This window comes from Carassius carassius, chromosome 3, assembly GCF_963082965.1.
Source record: "Carassius carassius chromosome 3, fCarCar2.1, whole genome shotgun sequence".
Classification (NCBI taxonomy): domain Eukaryota; kingdom Metazoa; phylum Chordata; class Actinopteri; order Cypriniformes; family Cyprinidae; genus Carassius; species Carassius carassius.
In genome coordinates, this window is record NC_081757.1 from 34237240 (window position 1) to 34255816 (window position 18577).

Here is an 18577-nt window from a genome sequence, read left to right on the forward strand (position 1 = left end):
TCAGCAGCAAACATGTATCTGTCCCGTTGTAAGAAGCGAGCGATAGCGCTAGTCCTGCTGATGAGAATTAAGAGAGAAGCAAGGAAGAAGAGGCTACCCTCAGGTCCAGAGAACAATTTGGTGAAATCAGGCTGGTTATGTTACTCTAACGCTAATAGCTTCCTTTTTAGCAGGCCCCTTAAATGCTTGCAATTAACTTGTTTGAAGGTGGTTCTTCTCAAAATTGACAGCGGTGTGTTCATGACACTAACGTTAACCATTCAACTTCGAATTGATTCCGTAATCTTCCGGTAATAGTAGGCAAGACGATGTTTTGATTCAGACTGCACAAAGAGAAGAGGAGAAGATATACGGGTCTGTTGTGAATGTGTCTGTGAGAGCAAATATAGTGTAGTTACAGTAACTACAGTAGGTGCGTCAGAAATGATTAAACCAGAGGGGACATGTAAATAAATGTGAGCTGAACAAGCGCTTTTTTTTTTTTTACACATTGTTTCAAAGCAGCTTTACAGACATAACAGGAAAATGTTGAAATAATATTGTTAAATATAAGTAGGTAATACCTATTGCTTGACAAATAAAAAATATATATATATTTCTCATTTTTGCCTATGTAGGAGATCCCAGTTTATTATTATTATAATTCTAATGATGACATGAGTAATGATACATGGTGATATTATTAATACACATGCTTATTCTTTCTCCGTCTCTCTTTCTGCCTACAGATGGCTGAAAAAGGTGAATGCTGTAGCAGCAAAGTGTGGGACTACTTCTGCAAATACTTTAACTTTAGTATTATAATTTATTTACAGTAAACACACAGACTGTTAAAACCAGCTTCAACTGGAAGAAAGTAAAAGTGTTAAATGTTTAAAACCAGAGTGATTTTTGATCATTAAAAAATATATACTTTTGATGTGCAATTGTTAAGTCATTGAGACTGTAATCTAAGGCTTTTTTTTAACATAGTCCATTCTGGAAAATGGTTTATACAGCCCACATACATAGAACAGGCAGATATTTTGCTATTGAATGTTGTGTAAATGCAGTTTATAGGAAATGGGTCTAATATCCAGATTATTTTTAAAATCAAAATACCGGCTTATAAATCGGCTCTTTTCGAGTTAATACCGGCATCAGCCCCCAAAAATCCATATCGGTCGGGCTCTAAAATGAAGTGTCCCCAACTAAGCAAGCCAGAGGCGACAGCTGCAAGGAACCAAAATTCCATCGGTGACAGAATGGAGAAAAAACCTTGGGAGAAACCAGGCTCAGTTGGTGGGGGGGCTAGTTCTCCTCTGACCAGACGAAACTAGCAGTTCAATTCCAGGCTGCAGCAAAGTCAGACTGTGCAGAAGAATCATATGTTTCCTGTGGTCTTGTCCCGGTGGTCGTCTGAGACAAGGCCCCTGTAAAGACGATCTGTATCTGGGGCTCATCTAGTTGTCCTGGTCTCCGCTGTCTTTCATGGCTGTAAAGGTCATCCAGTACGTATAGGTGCTGATCCACCATCTGGTCTCTATACGTACTGGATCCGGGTGACTGCAGTGACCATCTGATCTGGATACAGACAAGAACTGGTGGTTACGGTGACCTCGGAATAAGAGAGAAACAGACTAATATTAGTGTAGATGCCATTATTCTAATGATGTAGTTAGTACACTGGGTGTTATGGGAAGTGTTCCCAGTTCCGGTTTACTTAAATTATGCAGCCTAAAAATTCTTTAACGGATTTGGATATTAGAGGCGTATTAGTGTGTTATGTGTAAGCCAGGTTAAAGAGATAGGTCTTTAATTTCAATTTAAACTGCAAGAGTTAGGTAGGTTATTCCAGAGTATTGGCGCTAATTCCAGAGTATTGGCGCTAAATAGGAAAAGGATCTGCCACCCACAGTTGATTTTGATATTCTAGGTATTATCAAATTGCCAGAGTTTTGAAAAACGCAGTGGACATGGAGGACTATAATGTAACAAAGGCTTATTCAAGTCAAGTCAAGTCACCTTTATTTATATAGCGCTTTAAACAAAATACATTGCGTCAAAGCAACTGAACAACATTCATTAGGAAAACAGTGTGTCAATAATGCAAAAGGACAGTTAAAGGCAGTTCATCATTGAATTCAGTGATGTCATCTCCGGTCAGTTTTAATAGTGTCTGTGCATTTATTTGCAATCAAGTCAACGATATCGCTGTAGATGAAGTGATCCCAACTAAGCAAGCCAGAGGCGACAGTGGCAAGGAACCGAAACTCCATCGGTGACAGAATGGAGAAAAAAACCTTGGGAGAAACCAGGCTCAGTTGGGGGGCCAGTTCTCCTCTGACCAGAAGAAACCAGTACCGGACTATAAGTCACACTTTTTTTCATAGTTTGGCTGGTCCTGCGACTTATAGTCAGGTGCGACTTATTTATCAAAATTCATTTGACATGAACCAAGAGAAATTAACTAAGACAAATGAACCAAGAGAAAACATTACCGTCTACAGCCGCGAGAGGGGGCTCTATGCTGCTTAGTGCTCCTATAGTCTACACTGAAAACATAGAGCGCCCTCTCGCGGCTATAGACGGTAATGTTTTCTCTTGGTTCTTGGTTCTAAATAAATGCGACTTATAGTCCAGTGCGACTTGTATATGTTTTTTCCCTCATCATGACGTATTTTTGGACTGATGCGACTTATACTCAGGTGCGACTTATAGTCTGAAAAATACAGTAGTTCAATTCCAGGCTGCAGCAAAGTCAGATTGAGCAGAAGAATCATCTGTTTCCTCTAGTTGTCCTGGTCCCCACTGTCTTTTAGGGATGTAGAGGTCCTTTCTAAGTGCTGATCCACCATCTGGTCTGGATACGTACTGGATCCGGGTGACTGCAGTGACCCTCTGATCTGGATACAGACTGGATCTGGTAGCTACGGTGACCTCAGAATAAGAGAGAAACAGACTAATATTAGCGTAGATGCCATTCTTCTAATGATGTAGCAAGTACATCGGATGGTATGGGAAGTGTTCCCGGTTCTGGTTTACCTAATTAATGCAGGCTAAAAATTCCTTTAACGGATTTGGATAATAAAAGCATAATAGTATGTTATTTGTAAGCCTGGTTAAAGAGATGAGTCTTTAATCTAGATTTAAACTGCAAGAGTGTGTCTGCCTCCCGAACAATGTTAGGTAGGTTATTCCAGAGTTTAGGCGCCAAATAGGAAAAGGATCTGCCGCCCGCAGTTGATTTTCAATCAATTCAATTTCAATTGATTATCAAATTGCCTGAGTTTTGAGAACGTAGTGGATGTAGAGGATTATAATGTAAAAGGAGCTCATTCAAATACTGAGGTACTAAACCATTCAGGGCTTTATAAATAATAAGAAATATTTTGAAATCTATACGATGTTTGATAGGGAGCCAGTGCAGTGTTGACAGGACCGGGCTAATATGGTCACACTTCCGGGTTCTAGTAAGAACTCTTACTGCTGCATTTTGGACTAGCTGTAGTTTGTTTACTAAGCGTGCAGAATAACCACCCAATAAAGCATTACAATAATCTAACCTTGAGGTCATAAATGCATGGATTAACATTTCTGCATTTGACATTGGCTACGTTCACACTGCAGGGCTTAATGCTCAATTCCGATTTTTTAAAAAAATTAAATTTTTTTGTAAGGCCGTTCACATTTCCAATTAAATGCGACCTTTTGTGATCTCCTGTGTGAACGTGAAATGACCCAGAAGTGATCCGCATGCGCAGAAGAGTACTCAACGGCCAACGACGTCACTCGTTGTTTGCAGAAGTAGCTAAACATGGATGTCAACAACAGTGTAGTCAACAGCGGAGCTCGTTTAGCAATATTAAAGTTATGTAAGCAGCATCGTCCACCATGGTTGTTGTTTATCTTCTCATTCCCGCCTACTTCAACGCAGAATTATGACGTTTGTAGCGTATCAATGACGTACGGGTCGGATACATGTGACCTGGCCGTTCAGACGGAGGTCGCATTTCAAAAGATCGGATACGTATCGGATTTAGGACCACATACCCAAGTGGCCTGGGTCGCATTTGAAAAGATTGGATCTGTGTCGTTCAGACTGTCATGAAAAGATCAGATACAGGTCGCATAGGGGCAAAAAAATCGGAATTGGGTCGTTTCAGCCTGCAGTACGTAGCCATTGAGAGCATAGGCCATAATTTAGATATATTTTTGAGATGCTAGAAATGTGGTATCATTTGCTGCTTTTCCACTGTCGGGCCAGTGTGAGCCAGTGCTTTAAACGGGCCAGGTGGGACTGATTGCCACAGACCTTTAGCACCGAGGCCAAACAAGTGCTGCGTTTCCACCGCCGGGCCAGAAGCTCCACTGCGCTGAAAAATGCAGTTGCAATTTTTTTAAAAATACAAATGCTAGAAACATGGCTTTCTAAGGAAAGATTGCTATCAAATAGTAGTCACAGTAGGTTCCTAACTGATGATGAAGAATTGACAGATATCTGCCAAGAGTAATGTAAAGCATGAAGAGTAATGGCCCTAGTACTGAGCCTGAAGGTACTCTATACTGCACTTGTGATCAATATGATACCTCTTCATTCACTGCTACTAATTGATGGTGGTCATATAAGTACACTGTAAAAGAAAAAGTTGCGTCAACTTAAAAAAATAAGGCAACTTATTGCAAGCGCTTTTTTGAGTAAACTTAACAACAGGGACTAAAGTCCACCCAACTAAAAATAATAACTTAATATCATAAGTTGTCACAACATAAATAGTCATGTTAACCTAAAAAATATCAGAACAAAATATTTTTGTTTACTGAACACAAGGCCTATTATCTATAAGCATACACAATTTTAAAGTGAAAAAAAGTGAAAAGTGACATTCAGCCAAGTATGTTGACTTATACTCAGAATTCATGCTCTACATTTCACCCATCCAAAGTGCACACACACACACACCGTGAACACACACCCGGAGCAGTGTTCATCATTTATGCCGCAGCGCCCAGGGAGCAGTTGGGGGTTCAGTTCCTTGCTCAAGGGCACCTCAGTCGTGTTATTGCCAGCCCAAGTCTCGAACCCACAACCCTTGGGTTAGGAGTCAAACTCTCTAACAACTAGGCCACAACATTATATTATTCAAATAGTCTAAATAAATAAAAGACCATAACACGGGTCAAATAACTTTTTTTATTATTGAGGGTTAGTGTCCAAAGCACAAGGACATATCAAGTCTTGTATATTAACTCCTTTACTCCATGCATTTTACACTGAACTCAACACATGGTACATAATGCATGTTAAATAAATCCAGTATTAATTATACCTTAATACGTTAGCAGTCTTGTGCCATGAAGTCACATGTATTTAACAATTTTATTTGTTTTTAAAGGAACCATTACGTGAAAATTACTATATTGCGTATTTTAACATCAACCTAATCCACTGGGCAAAGTTACGTCCAGTGGACGTCATTTTATGTCTTCTATGCAGCAAGACACAAGCTAATACAAGATGTAACCACAATGGTGACTTCAAATGAATCAAGTATCAACATTTAAACCTCTATTAATTCTCAATAAGAGCTTCTCTAGATGTCTGACAGAAATAAAGTCACAGAACCTTGTAATGAGAATCTGTGAACGTCTATATCGGACGTACAGAAGACATAAAAAACATTTTTTAAAAAGACGTCATAAAAACATTCTGTCTCCTCAGTGGACGTCTTTTCAATGTCTGCCCAGTGGGTTAGGTTGATGTTAAAATACGCAATATAGTAATTTTCACGTAATAGTTCCTTTAAAAACAAACAAAAATGCTGAAAATACATGTGACTTCATGCCACAAGACTGCTAACGTATTAAGGTATAATTAACACTGGATTTATTTAACACGCATTATGTACCATGTGTTGAGTTCAGTGTAAAATGCATTGAGTAAAGAAGTTAATATACAAGACTTGGTATGTCCTTGTGCTTTGGACAGAAACTTTCAATAATAAAAAAAGTTATTTGACCCGTGTTATGGTCTTTTATTTATTTAGACTATTTGAATAATATAAAGTTGTGGCCTAGTGGTTAGAGGGTTTGACTCCTAACCCTTGGGTTGTGGGTTCGAAACTTGGGCTGGCAATAACACGACTGAGGTGCCCTTGAGCAAGGCACTGTGCCATAAATGATGAACACTGCTCTGGGTGTGTGATCATGGTGTGTGTGTGCACTTTGGATGGGTTAAATGTAGAGCTTGAATTCTGAGTATAAGTCACCATACTTGGCTGAATGTCACGTCACTTTAAAATTGTGTATGCTTATAGATAATAGGCCTTGTGTTCAGTAAACAAAAAAATATTTTGTTCTGATATTTTTTAGGTTAACATGACTATTTATGTTGTGACAACTTGTGATATTTAGTTATTTTAAGTTGGGTGGACTTTAGTCCCCCTTTGTTAAGTTTACTCAAAAAAGTGCTTGCAATAAGTTGCCTTATTTTTTCAAGTTGACGTTAACTTTTTCTTTTTTTTGTAGTGTATGATTTAAACCATGCTAATGCACTTCCTTAATGCAAATAGAGAGATACAACCACGATAAGATGATAAGAGCAGGTCATTTGTAACTCTAAGGAGAGCAGTCTCAGTACTATGATACGGTCTAAATCCTGACTGGAAATCCTCACATATACCATTTTTCTCTAAGAAAGAATATAATTGATTCAAAGAATCGATTCCTCACTGTTGTTTTCAATTATTTTCGATTCTTGTTTTTTTAGATTAAAGGAAATCTCACCATGATGACTGCAGAATAGGTAGTATAATGTATCCTTCCAATAATATGACGCTGAAAAAAAAAGTATGAATATTTTAGACGATACGAAAATTTTAATTTTGTCAGCTTTGCCCGTGAAATTAGTTATAGCCCAGCTCAGCAGGGACATTTGTTTATCGCATGAATTAAATAAGACAAGAAGTGTCTAAAATAAATGTGCACAATTCAGCTGAATGATGAAGTTTACTTTGTATACTTTGCACAATATTAACAAACTGTACACTGAAACAAAATAACCAGAACATTAATGACTGATAGAGCTCATGGTTTACCTGTCAGTCAGATGCGCTCTCGGCCACTGATCTATGCTCATGACGTGTTCTTTCATAATTATCATTATCAATTACATATATATATTGAAAATAATCTTTTATCTCACAATTGTTGTAATTATGGCTTTGGTTAATTTTGCTTCTGAAACGGAAGGCTACATCTTAAAATTCTTCTTTCTGTTTATTTTCATGAATTTAAATGTGTGCAGCCTTTGTCAGATATAGCCTTCCGTTTGAGAGACTTCCATAGATAAGTTTTGTTGAACTGAAAAAGACTCTGAATGAGGAGTCGATTCCCCTTGATGGAATCGATTCCAACCATTGGAAACGACTCTTGATTCCCAACGCCTCAGAATCGATTCCCAGCCCTAGGGTTTAGTTGTGTTTTTTTTTTTTTTTGATGAGAGGCTAAATAACAGCCAGTTTGAAGGTTTTGGGGACATACCCTAATGACAATGAGGAATTAAAAATAGTCAGAAGAGGATTTATGACTTCTGGAAGTACCTCTTTTAGGAGCTCAGATGGAATAGGGTCTAACATACATGTTGTTGGTTTAGATGATTTAACAAGTTTATACAATTCTTCCTCTCCTATAGTAGAGAATGAGTGGAATTAATCATCAGGTGATCTATAGCATGCTATCTGATGCGATACTGTAGCATACGGCTGCATGGTTAAAAATGTATCTTTAATAGCATCGATCTTAGAAGTAAAGTAGTTCACAAAGTCATTACTGCTGTGCTGTTGAGAAATGTCAACACTTGTTGATGGTTTTTTTTTCATTAATTTAGCCACTGTATTGAATAAATACCTGGGGTTATGTTTGTTTACTTCTAAAAGAGACAAAAAGTAATAAGATCTAGCAGTTTTTATTGCTTTTCTGTAGGATAGGTTACTTTCCCTGCCAAGCAATGTGAAATACTTCTAGTTTTGTTTTCCTCCAGCTGCGCTCCATTTTCTGGGCTGCTCTCTTTAGGGTGTGAATGTGCTCATTATGCAATAATGGGGGCTATTTAAACTAAACTGATCTGAGCTAAATGATGACATCACTGAATTCAGTGATGAAGTGCCTTTAACTGTCATTTTGCATTATTGACACTTTTTTCCTAATTAATGTTGTTCAGCTGCTTTGACACAATCTTTTTTGTTTAAAGAGCTATATAAATAAAAGTGACTTAACTTCTGATAAAGACATTTGGTCTTTTAGAGAACGTCCCCTGTATAGATAAAGGGTAACAATAAAAGTGATATAAATAATAGACAAAGAGCAAGAGATTTTTTTGAATGTCATAAGGCCAAAAATACCTTGCATCACATAATAGCTTTGAATGTTAAGCTTTCAAGTTGACCACCACCCCTCATATTAAAATTTGTCCAAAGCATTTGACATATTTTACCTTTAGTCACTAAGCAGACACGGAACAACGGAAGCAATCACAATAAAGCAATAATACGCAAGTAGAGATGATGTCTTAAACTTTATATGCATGATGGGTAAATAGCATATCCAAGAAACTTACCTGTAAAGCTCCCTGAGAAACTATGCTCAAGTCAAGTGCATCAAGGGCAAAACCTGCTTTAAACACAAAGGATGCTCACACCAAATGTTGATTTAATTTAGTTAATATTAGTTAATTGATAAAGTAAAATGTATGATATTATTTTTGACAGAATTCTCATTTTACATCATTTTTACACAAGTGCCTAATACTTTGAACAGTACTATAGCTTTGCAGGAAGGTTTCTTGAAACATCTTGGAGACATTGCTAGAGTTCTTCTCAGTTTGTTCTGTTTTTTCATGTCATTCCAGACAGACTGATGATGATCAGATCAGAACTCACTGCTGCCTGGACATGATTTTGTGAAACAAATTACTCAGGATTACTTCTCAGAAAAATTTCCACGCAAGGTCAATATTACAATTAACAGAAATGTGCAGCACGGTGATTTGGGGGAAGTCATGGCCTAGTGGTTAGAGAGTTTGACTCCTAACCTTAGGGTTGTGGGTTCGAGTCTCGGGCTGGCGATACCAACTTTGAGGTGGCCTTGAGCAAGGCACCGAACCCCCAACTGCTCCCTGGGCGCTGCAGCATAAATGGCTGCCCACTGCTCCGGGTGTGTGTCCACTGCTGTGTGTATGCACTTTGGATAGGTTAAATGCAGAAAGCGAATTCTGATTATGGGTCACCATACTTGGCTGTATGTCACGTCACTTTTTTTTCACTTTGTATGCTATGTTAAAACAAACACTTTCACAACCATTCATCTATAATGTAACAAGTGCATGGACTAAGTCCTTATCCATGTCCACAGTTTCTGTGATAAGTATTGACTGTCATTACATTGAAATTATGTTGTTATAGCATATCCATCATTTCAGAAGCGAGGGGTTTTATTATAATGCCAATTTTATGATTTGTTCATATACCACACCCCATTTTTATCACATAATAAAGGGAGAAAATGTATTTTATAGTTTCTATAGCCTACTGTCATAAATGCTGCCAGTTAGCACAGCATTAGTTTATTACCTGGAGATGACTTGAAAAACACAAATAAACCTTATATTGTCATAATCTTAGATAAGGCAGAAAACAAAACTACAAAAGAAATGCTAACTGTTTTAAGCACTTTTGACCTGATTCAGCATGTGCATGAAGCTACACAAAATAAGGGACAGACTCTAGATTTAATCATCAGTAAACATTTCTAAACATTTCATCCATTGTTGTTAAGGATTAATCTGATCACTTCTGTATTTTATTTGATATATTGATCTCTGTTACCACTGTATTTAGATCTGTCTCTGTCAGAAAAAGTAGCATTAACGAGAACACTAAGTGTGCTATTTAAGGAAGCTATATCTGTAACACCAAGCATTTCTGCAGACTCTGTTGATCTTCTCCTTGATTCCTTTAACTCAAAAATTAAGAATGCTATTAATTATATTGCTCCTGAAATAGTCAGTAAGAAGAATGGCAGAGAAATCAACTTGGAGAAAATCAACAGCAGTACAGAGTATGAAAAGACAATGCAGAAAAGATGAGCGGATGTGGCAGAAGATGAAACCTGAAGTTCACTATATCATCTATAAAGACAGCCTTTTTGTTTTCAATGTGGAACTAGCCACAGCTAGACAGAGTTTCTTCTCAAACCTTATAAACAATAACTTAAACAACACTCACACTCTTTTTGCTACTGTTGGGAGACTAACAAACCCTCCAAGTCAGATTCCCAGTGAAATGCTCTCAGATGGCAAATGCAATGAGTTTTCTTCCTTAAGATCATTAATATCAGGAAGGCGATTAGCACATCCTCAAGTTATGCAGAGGTCAGACAGATTCGGCTGCAATATAAAAAAGAAGATACTATGTCTTTTCTGTAGTGCAACCCGCTATCTTGACACACTTCTCACATCTTTTTTTTCCAAAAGTGTGCTAAACTGTTTAGAAGCAGATCTCTTAGAAGTGGTAAACGCCTCACTTCTTTCTAGAACTTTTCCAATCTCGCTGAAAACTGCAGTTGTTAAACCCCTTCTGAAAAAAAGGCAATCTTAATAACATATTTTTGAGCAATTATAGGCAATATCAAATCTTCCTTTTAAAGGCAAAATTATAGAAAAGGTAGTTTTTTAATCAGCTAAACAAATACTTAAACTCAAATGGATACCTCTAGACAATTTTCAGTCTGGTTTCCGACCACATCACAGTACAGAGACAGCACCCATTAAGATAATAAATTATATTCGCTTAAATTTTGACTCTAGTAAAATATCAGTTCTGGTATTACTGTATCTCAGAGCAGCGTTTGACACTGTAGATCATATAACATACTTCTAGAGAGACGGGAAAAATGGGTCAGGCTTTCTGTGATGGTACTCAAATGGTTCAGGTCATACTTAGAAGGGAGAGGTTATTAGGTGAGTATAGGAGAGCATAAGTCTATAGTGGACGTCCATGACATGCAGAGTCCCACAAGGCTCAATTCTTGTGCCACTCTTGTTTAGCCTGTATATGCTCCAACTAATTTAAATAATGAGAAAAAGAACAAAACTGCCTATCACAGCTATCCTGATGATACCAAGATTTACCTAGCCTTATCTTCAAAGAAAAAAATTATTATGAAAATATAATTATATTTTCCTTAATATGTACTTCCTAACTTCAGGCCTTATTCTCATTTCATATATATCTGTGATGTTCTGCAAAACAACAAACTTTAAAACACTTTTTTCTTACTGGTGAAAATCAGATGGTCAACTGTTTGCTCTCAGGTACATTGCAGTGTAAACATAGTCCATATCAACAACAAAAATATATCTTGACTCCATATAGCGGTTATTTTAGGAAAATCCCAGGTATTTTGAGCAGTAGGATTATAAAAAATATTTGCTAATATAAAATTTAATTAAGTAGCTTATATAAAATTGCTAAATCTATCTTTTGGTACTTTTTTCCTTAAGTACATAAAAAATTTGTATTTTTGTACTTTCACTTGAGTAAAATTGAAAAAAAGAGTACTTTTACATGTACTGGAGTAATATTTTATCATACATATCTGTACTTTTACTCAAGGACTTGATTTGTGTACTTCGTCCACCATTGCCGATTGGTATGCTAAGTGCTGCTTCAAGTCAAACATTAATATGTACATGTATTTGCATCGCTTTGATCGTTCCATTTGTTCAGATGACATTGGATATATTGTTGATACATTTTGTGTAATGTATGCAAGTTGTATTTCATTAATGTCCTCTTTGAATTTGAAAAAAAAGAAAGAAAAGAAAAATATTCAAACTAAATATTGTCCCTTTATTGGTTTTGTCTAGGCTATATATTTGCTGATGTATAATTATTTAAAAGACCTACACTATTTAAAGAGTAAGTAATTAATTGCTAAATAATATCATACAACCCGAATTCCGGAAAAGTTGGGACGTTTTTTAAATTTTAATAAAATGGAAACTAAAAGACTTTCAAATCATATGAGCCAATATTTTATTCACAATAGAACATAGATAACATAGCAAATGTTTAAACTGAGAAAGTTTACAATTTTATGCCCAAAATTAGCTCATTTCAATTTTGATTTCTGCTACAGGTCTCAAAATAGTTGGGACGGGGCATGTTTACCATGGTGTAGCATCTCCTTTTCTTTTCAAAACAGTTTGAAGACGTCTGGGCATTGAGGCTTTGAGTTGCTGGTGTTTTGCTGTTGGAATTTGGTTCCATTCTTGCCTTATATAGATTTCCAGCTGCTGAAGAGTTTGTGGTCGTCTTTGACGTATTTTTTTTTGACGAAGACCACGGGCATCCAATAAAGGTCTCCGGCCTTGTCCCTTACGCACAGAGATTTCTCCAGTTTCTCTGAATCTTTTGATGATGTTATGCACTGTAGATGATGAGATTTGCAAAGCCTTTGCAATTTGACGTTGAGGAACGTTGTTTTTAAAGTTTTCCACAATTTTTTTACGCAGTCTTTCACAGATTGGAGAGCCTCTGCCCATCTTTACTTCTGAGAGACTTTGCTTCTCTAAGACAAAGGTTTTATAGCTAATCATGTTACAGACCTGATATCAATTAACTTAATTAATCACTAGATGTTCTCCCAGCTGAATCTTTTCAAAACTGCTTGCTTTTTTAGCCATTTGTTGCCCCCGTGCCAACTTTTTTGAGACCTGTAGCAGGCATTAAATTTTAAATGAGCTAATTAAGTGGATAAAAGTGTAAAATTTCTCAGTTTAAACATTTGCTACGTTATCTATGTTCTATTGTGAATAAAATATTGGCTCATGTGATTTGAAATTCCTTTAGTTTTCATTTTATTAAAATTTAAAAAACGTCCCAACTTTTCCGGAATTCGGGTTGTATTACATTAACCAGAAACCGAAATAAATATGTATAACACACATTAAGTGGAACTTTTAATTATTGTATTTTTTATTTCTATATTTTGGTGTGCCACCCCAAGATTTATTGTGGCCAAATCTGGCCACCCTGGTGGCGCTACTGGGTATATTGTACTACACGTAATTAAAAGTCAAGGTAACATGAAACCCCAGAGAACTGTAGATATATACAAACGTATCTGAATGCATTTTTAGGAAATGTTATGTTACAATTTTTTTTTTTACCGATTTATGCAGTTTGGGACCAAACCAGTCTATGGATCACACACACTAGTCCTCAAAAGTGAATCCATTACGTTTCGATCGCCCCCAGGTGGCTGGTCTAAAACTTTAAATATTTTTTTTTCAAACATGGTTTATGTCAATGAATGTAGATTTTATCATTCTAATATAAGTTAGGGTGATCCTTTTAAAATAAGTTTGGTTTTAGAAAACGGGAGTCTGATTTGACAGCTGAGACAGCTTCTCTGAGCGTACTGAGGCGCCAACGAACTTTTACGGGATCTTCAGGGAGAGATTGGAGTTGTATTTACCTTATTTTAACACAAGCCTCTTATACGAAAAATCAGCAGGCAAAAATTGGACCAGTCAGGCTAATTTAAAAAAGGGTCTTGGGGCGTGTGTTTGCGATTGACTCTGCTGGAGTGTGGGCGGGACGCGGCTCCACTTCGCTTTCTACTGCGCGCAGACTCTGGTCTCAAATCAGCACAACATGGCACATCTATTGGGACAATGGCTGCTTCACTTTTCATCAATGGAAGTGAATAAAGGTGCGTCGTCCATACAGTCTATGTTAGGGACACAGCTTCTGACTGGTGAGGCGGTGCGAAATGAAAGTTGGGTGATTTTCCCTCTCCTCTCCCTGATGTATCGATGTTCCCTTATTTCCAATGCCGTTTGCAGTGCCCTTCGGAATGGAATCTCACTTAAAATGGCGGAATACCCTGTGAAGTCCACTTTCCAGTCCACTTATTGTCTAATGGAACACACCTCTACTGTTTCACTGTTTCCAACTCTTGCGATTACGAATAAGCAGTCGCAGCTCCAAAACAAGTCCTATACGTCTGTGTGTGTGTGTGTGCATAAAATGCATCATCAATATTATTTATTTATTGAAACTGCAACATATTAAACTGAAACCTTTATCTGAAAAGAAAAAAAAAGTTATTTTACAAAAATCAGCAAACTGTAACAAAGCAGAGACAAAACTCATATGCAATCAACTGTGAGAGGAATAATATTGGAGAGATGGAAAAGGATAAGCTGTAACATAGCCACAAGATACTCAAGTATTGTCTATTCGAACCAAGTATACTTTTAGTATTAGTATATGCTTGCTTATGTATTATTATTATTATTATTATTTATTAAAGCCCGTGATAATTAATACATTAAAACATTGTAATTTACTTTATTTTTTTTGCACTGATCAACTGTTAGGAGATAGAGTGTCAGTCAGTGCACTGGAGAATATAGAAACATAAATGAACATAAATGAAAAGTAACGAAGTTGCTTGTCCGGTTTTCCTAACAAGCAACCATATTTTTTAATAAACCCAAAAAACCGCAACCCGTAAACTTTACAAAAAATAAGCCCAAAGTCGCGTATAATATGCGGATTTTATGGATTTACTTTAAGATCTCGCCACCTAGTGGCAACCATACCATGGGGATTTTGAAACGGTAACGTAAAGAAGCCTCGTTTGCTGAAATCACGTGATTTGCCCAATCTGATAAACGCCCCGAACCACTGATTAAAAAAAAAGAAAAAGAAAGAAAAGGCGTTCGAAGCTGCGTGAAACAGTGTTTCAAAAAGTACAATGGATGTGACAGTTGCTCGCCTTCCTACCTTTTCAGCTTTGCGTAATTGGCATAGACTGTATAAAAATATGGACGTAGTGTCCGTGACGTCACCCGTAGACTACTGAAGAGAGTTTTTGAAGCCTAAAGTGTGTAGAGCTGGCCGTCGCCTTCTTGGCAGCGCGTCACCGCGCGACTCTCCCTGTCACTCAAGTGGCCACGCCCTTAATTATGCAGAACTTTAAGTCTTAATATAATTTAAACGGATGAGTTATAAAAAAATTCACCCCCTCACAGTTGTCATGAAGGGCAAAATGAGCTATTTAGACCAAAATCATTTTTTGAACCAGGCTGTAAACATGTTTTTTTCCTGCTGTAAAGTTGGGCATTTTAACATGGGGAGTCTATGGGACTGACTCCCTTTTGCAGCCAGCCTCAAGCGGCCAGTCGATGAATTGCAGTTTTAGTCACTTCCTTATTGGCCTCACGAGAGAGAGCGGGAGGTTGGCGCTCGGTAATTGGACGTGGCCTGGCAATACGAGAAAGACGGGGGGTATGGGGTATGCGGTATACGAAACCGCATACCCTTTAATTAGGCACTTAATTTCAATAAGTACTAACTTAACGAGCGCTAAAAGAGTACATACTCTACAGCCTAAATGCGTATGTATGAAGTATGAATGCAAATTGTATATCATCATCCGCTATGTTGATCATGTGAACTACAAAGTTAAAACAAGCACAAAAACGTAAAAGACTTAAGTGACAGGTTTAATTAATGTATTTGTAATTATCTTGATAATGAAGAACATGTTTCAGAAACGGCTGCCTTTTTATTTTGTGATTGTAGTATAGCCAATACTGTTGATTTTAATTTTTTATATTTTTAACTCCACTAATGTGACCAAGTGTTATCCTTAAAGCATTTTTTTTAAATTTGAAAACCCAAAATCATTTCTCTTGAATATTCTTTCAATTATTTTACGTGAAAAATGTTTTTCTTGTATAGCATCTCATACTATGATGAAAACATGATTTTTTTTAATTTACTGTTTTATGGCATTATGATTGTTTATTGTTAGATACAACCGTCTTACCATGATCTTTTATGAAATAATTTGGCAATAACAATAAAAAAGAGGGTCAGGTGCACAAACACCTCACAGCGACTCTGCGATATCTGCACAAAGGGTACTTCGATCAGCTGCTCGAAGATCTCAGCTTTGGAGAATACTGTTGATTTGACACTCTAAAAATGTAGTACTACTCGAAAATTAACATTACCCCATAATGAATTGCATATTTTGCCCACCCCAACACTTACCATGCAATAATAACGATAAATGCCAACCAATAATTATATAATTTCTTTTCTTAAAATTACATTTTAGTAAAAGAAGCCAAATGTATTTTCTTTTGTGACATGAATGTGAATTCATGAATATATACTAGTTAAATAAATGCAGTCGATGTGAATACATCCATTTTCAGTCAAGCAATTAATACATGAATGGATAAAATATTTATATGTTATTTACTGACAACAAAAAACATGTCTAAATGATTAAAATAATGTATAAAAGTTAGCATCACAATAAATGCATACATGTACAAGTCAACAACACATGATACAAAGCTTCATTCAAACTTATTGTTCTAACAATCAAGTATTTACAGATGGTGAACCCAACATCCTCCTGCCATCTGAACACAGCTGATACAGTTCTGCTGCTGCACTTCACAATCTCACTCTTCTCAACAGGGATGTCGTTGAGCAACAGGATGAAGAAGACCTTGATGACGGCTCTCTGAGCCACACAACCTTGAAGCTAGAGCAGGGGAACACGTGCAGGACAATCTGACTGCTGTGTCTGCTCCAAACTTTCGTGTGCCTGCAACCCATGAGCACGACTACCTGAAAAACATTTACACAGAATTTACAAGTACATGCATTGATTTATTACTTTTGTAGTGGGCTAAACAACTGAAGTGGTCCAAATTTATAAATAAATTATACATTTATCCAAAGTGACTTACAGTGCATTCAGACTAACAGTTTTTACCTAACATGTGTTCCCTGGTATTCGAACCCACAACCTTGCACTGCTAACGCAATGCTCTACCACTTGAGCCACAGGAACACCAGTGTGTCCTTGAGCAAGGCTCTCTTCTCCAGGTTGATCAGGGGATTGTAGGCCCCTGTAATAAGAGCACTGTCAATCACTTCAGATAAAAGCTCCATCACATTTTTTGATGATGCTTTTGAATCTTCTTAAAGTCAGCCTTCATTGTTTAAACAGTAACCAGCCAAACAAACTTTACCAAAATCAAATCATCTAGATGCTCTCACTGGCTCTGGGGTCACTGAGGATGAAGACACCACAGCAGCATCTGGTCCTGATGAGACAGTAAGAGCTGGAGTGATGGAGCGTCTCATCTGTGACTCTCGTTCATTTCCAGGATGATGCGGTGGTCTTCTCCATCCTCAGTGCACACACCAGTCTACAGACATTTTATGCCCTACAAAAATACACATACACAATACAAAAAGTAATTACATTATTCTTTTGTTTCAGGTTTTCCCTCTTTTTCACCTTTCCTTGCAGGTCCTGCTGCACCCCAAAAGATCTGCAGCAAATGCACAGAAATCAAGAATAAGAAAGGAGGTGTAATAGTTGTTTGAAATTAAATTAATTAAAATAAAATACAACTTAAGATTTAAAATGTTTAATTTATTTTTGTAGTGTACTTACACAAATCCTTTGATGGCAGCATTCCTTCACCAGTTACTCTACAGCAGATAAACACACATGTGTCTCATCTGTCCCTGTAACATCCAGACAAGAGTCAGTCTCCTCTGTGATCTATCTGTGATATACTGCATTTACATGTTGAGTTAATAACTGATGTAACTCACTTTTTATCCAACACAAATGTTCCTTAAATTATCAATATTGCAAATGGACAGATAAAATAGATAACTTATGTTTAGTTACTTTACGTAGATTTGTTTGTTTACATGACTCCCACTCATCTATAGCAGTGTTGACAAAAGTGAATTCTACACAATATCACACACACATCACTCAGACACCTGTTTCATGTCTGTTAGATGTGCTCATCTACAATTCTTATCAAACATTATCCAGTCAGATGATAAATAGACATTTTAGTAATAGTCTTCAAGAAGTATATATGGTTTATGTAAATCCACTATTGAGTCGTGTAACGTTACTTAATGGAGCTCCCCTGTTAGTTATGCATTATAAAACATGTTTACAGCTAAATCACAAAGGCACAAAAAATTACGCCTTAGTTTTAATAAATTATTAACTCCAAAAACAATACCACTGTATGAAAATGACTTATACACTTCAATTTAAATAATTATCTCGGAAAAAAATAAGATTCTCACCGTTGTCTCTCACAGCAAGCTGTCATTTTCGTCTTCTTTCCAGTTTAACGGCGGTTGGCATCCAGCTTATTGGTGCAATACCTCCCTCTTCTGTTCCGGAGTGTGGGTCAGATAATACGTTTTTCTACTAAAACGTACACTCTCATATTGTCCCCTAACTTTAATATCTACACACAAATCATGCATCAAATCCTGCCTAAAACCCCTGCCTCCCTTAAAACGTAATCAATATTCTACTCTGTGCAACCATATTGCCAACAACTTATCGTTTTGAGGTCTCGCGTGGTTCTGTGCGATTTGGACAACTTCAAGTTACGTCCACTTCAAGTTACGCCCCCGTCTTGCAGTCTGCAGACGTACACGCTTGGGCAATACCC

At 37.0% G+C, this 18577-nt stretch overlaps 1 long non-coding RNA gene across 2 annotated transcripts; it reads right to left on the reverse strand.

The window, feature by feature from the left end:
* Positions 1-16288: 16288 nt before the first annotated feature.
* LOC132125110 (uncharacterized) lies at positions 16289-18528 on the reverse strand. 2 transcript variants are annotated; one of them, XR_009426850.1, is made up of 5 exons: positions 18201-18528; positions 17539-17612; positions 17344-17413; positions 16849-16984; positions 16289-16700 (listed from the first exon to the last, which is right to left on the reverse strand). It is a non-coding gene; the product is annotated as an uncharacterized LOC132125110 (long non-coding RNA). The 2 variants fall into 2 exon arrangements; XR_009426848.1 differs by lacking the exon at positions 16849-16984 and having other exon boundaries at positions 18201-18493.
* Between the last annotated feature and the right edge of the window lie 49 nt (positions 18529-18577).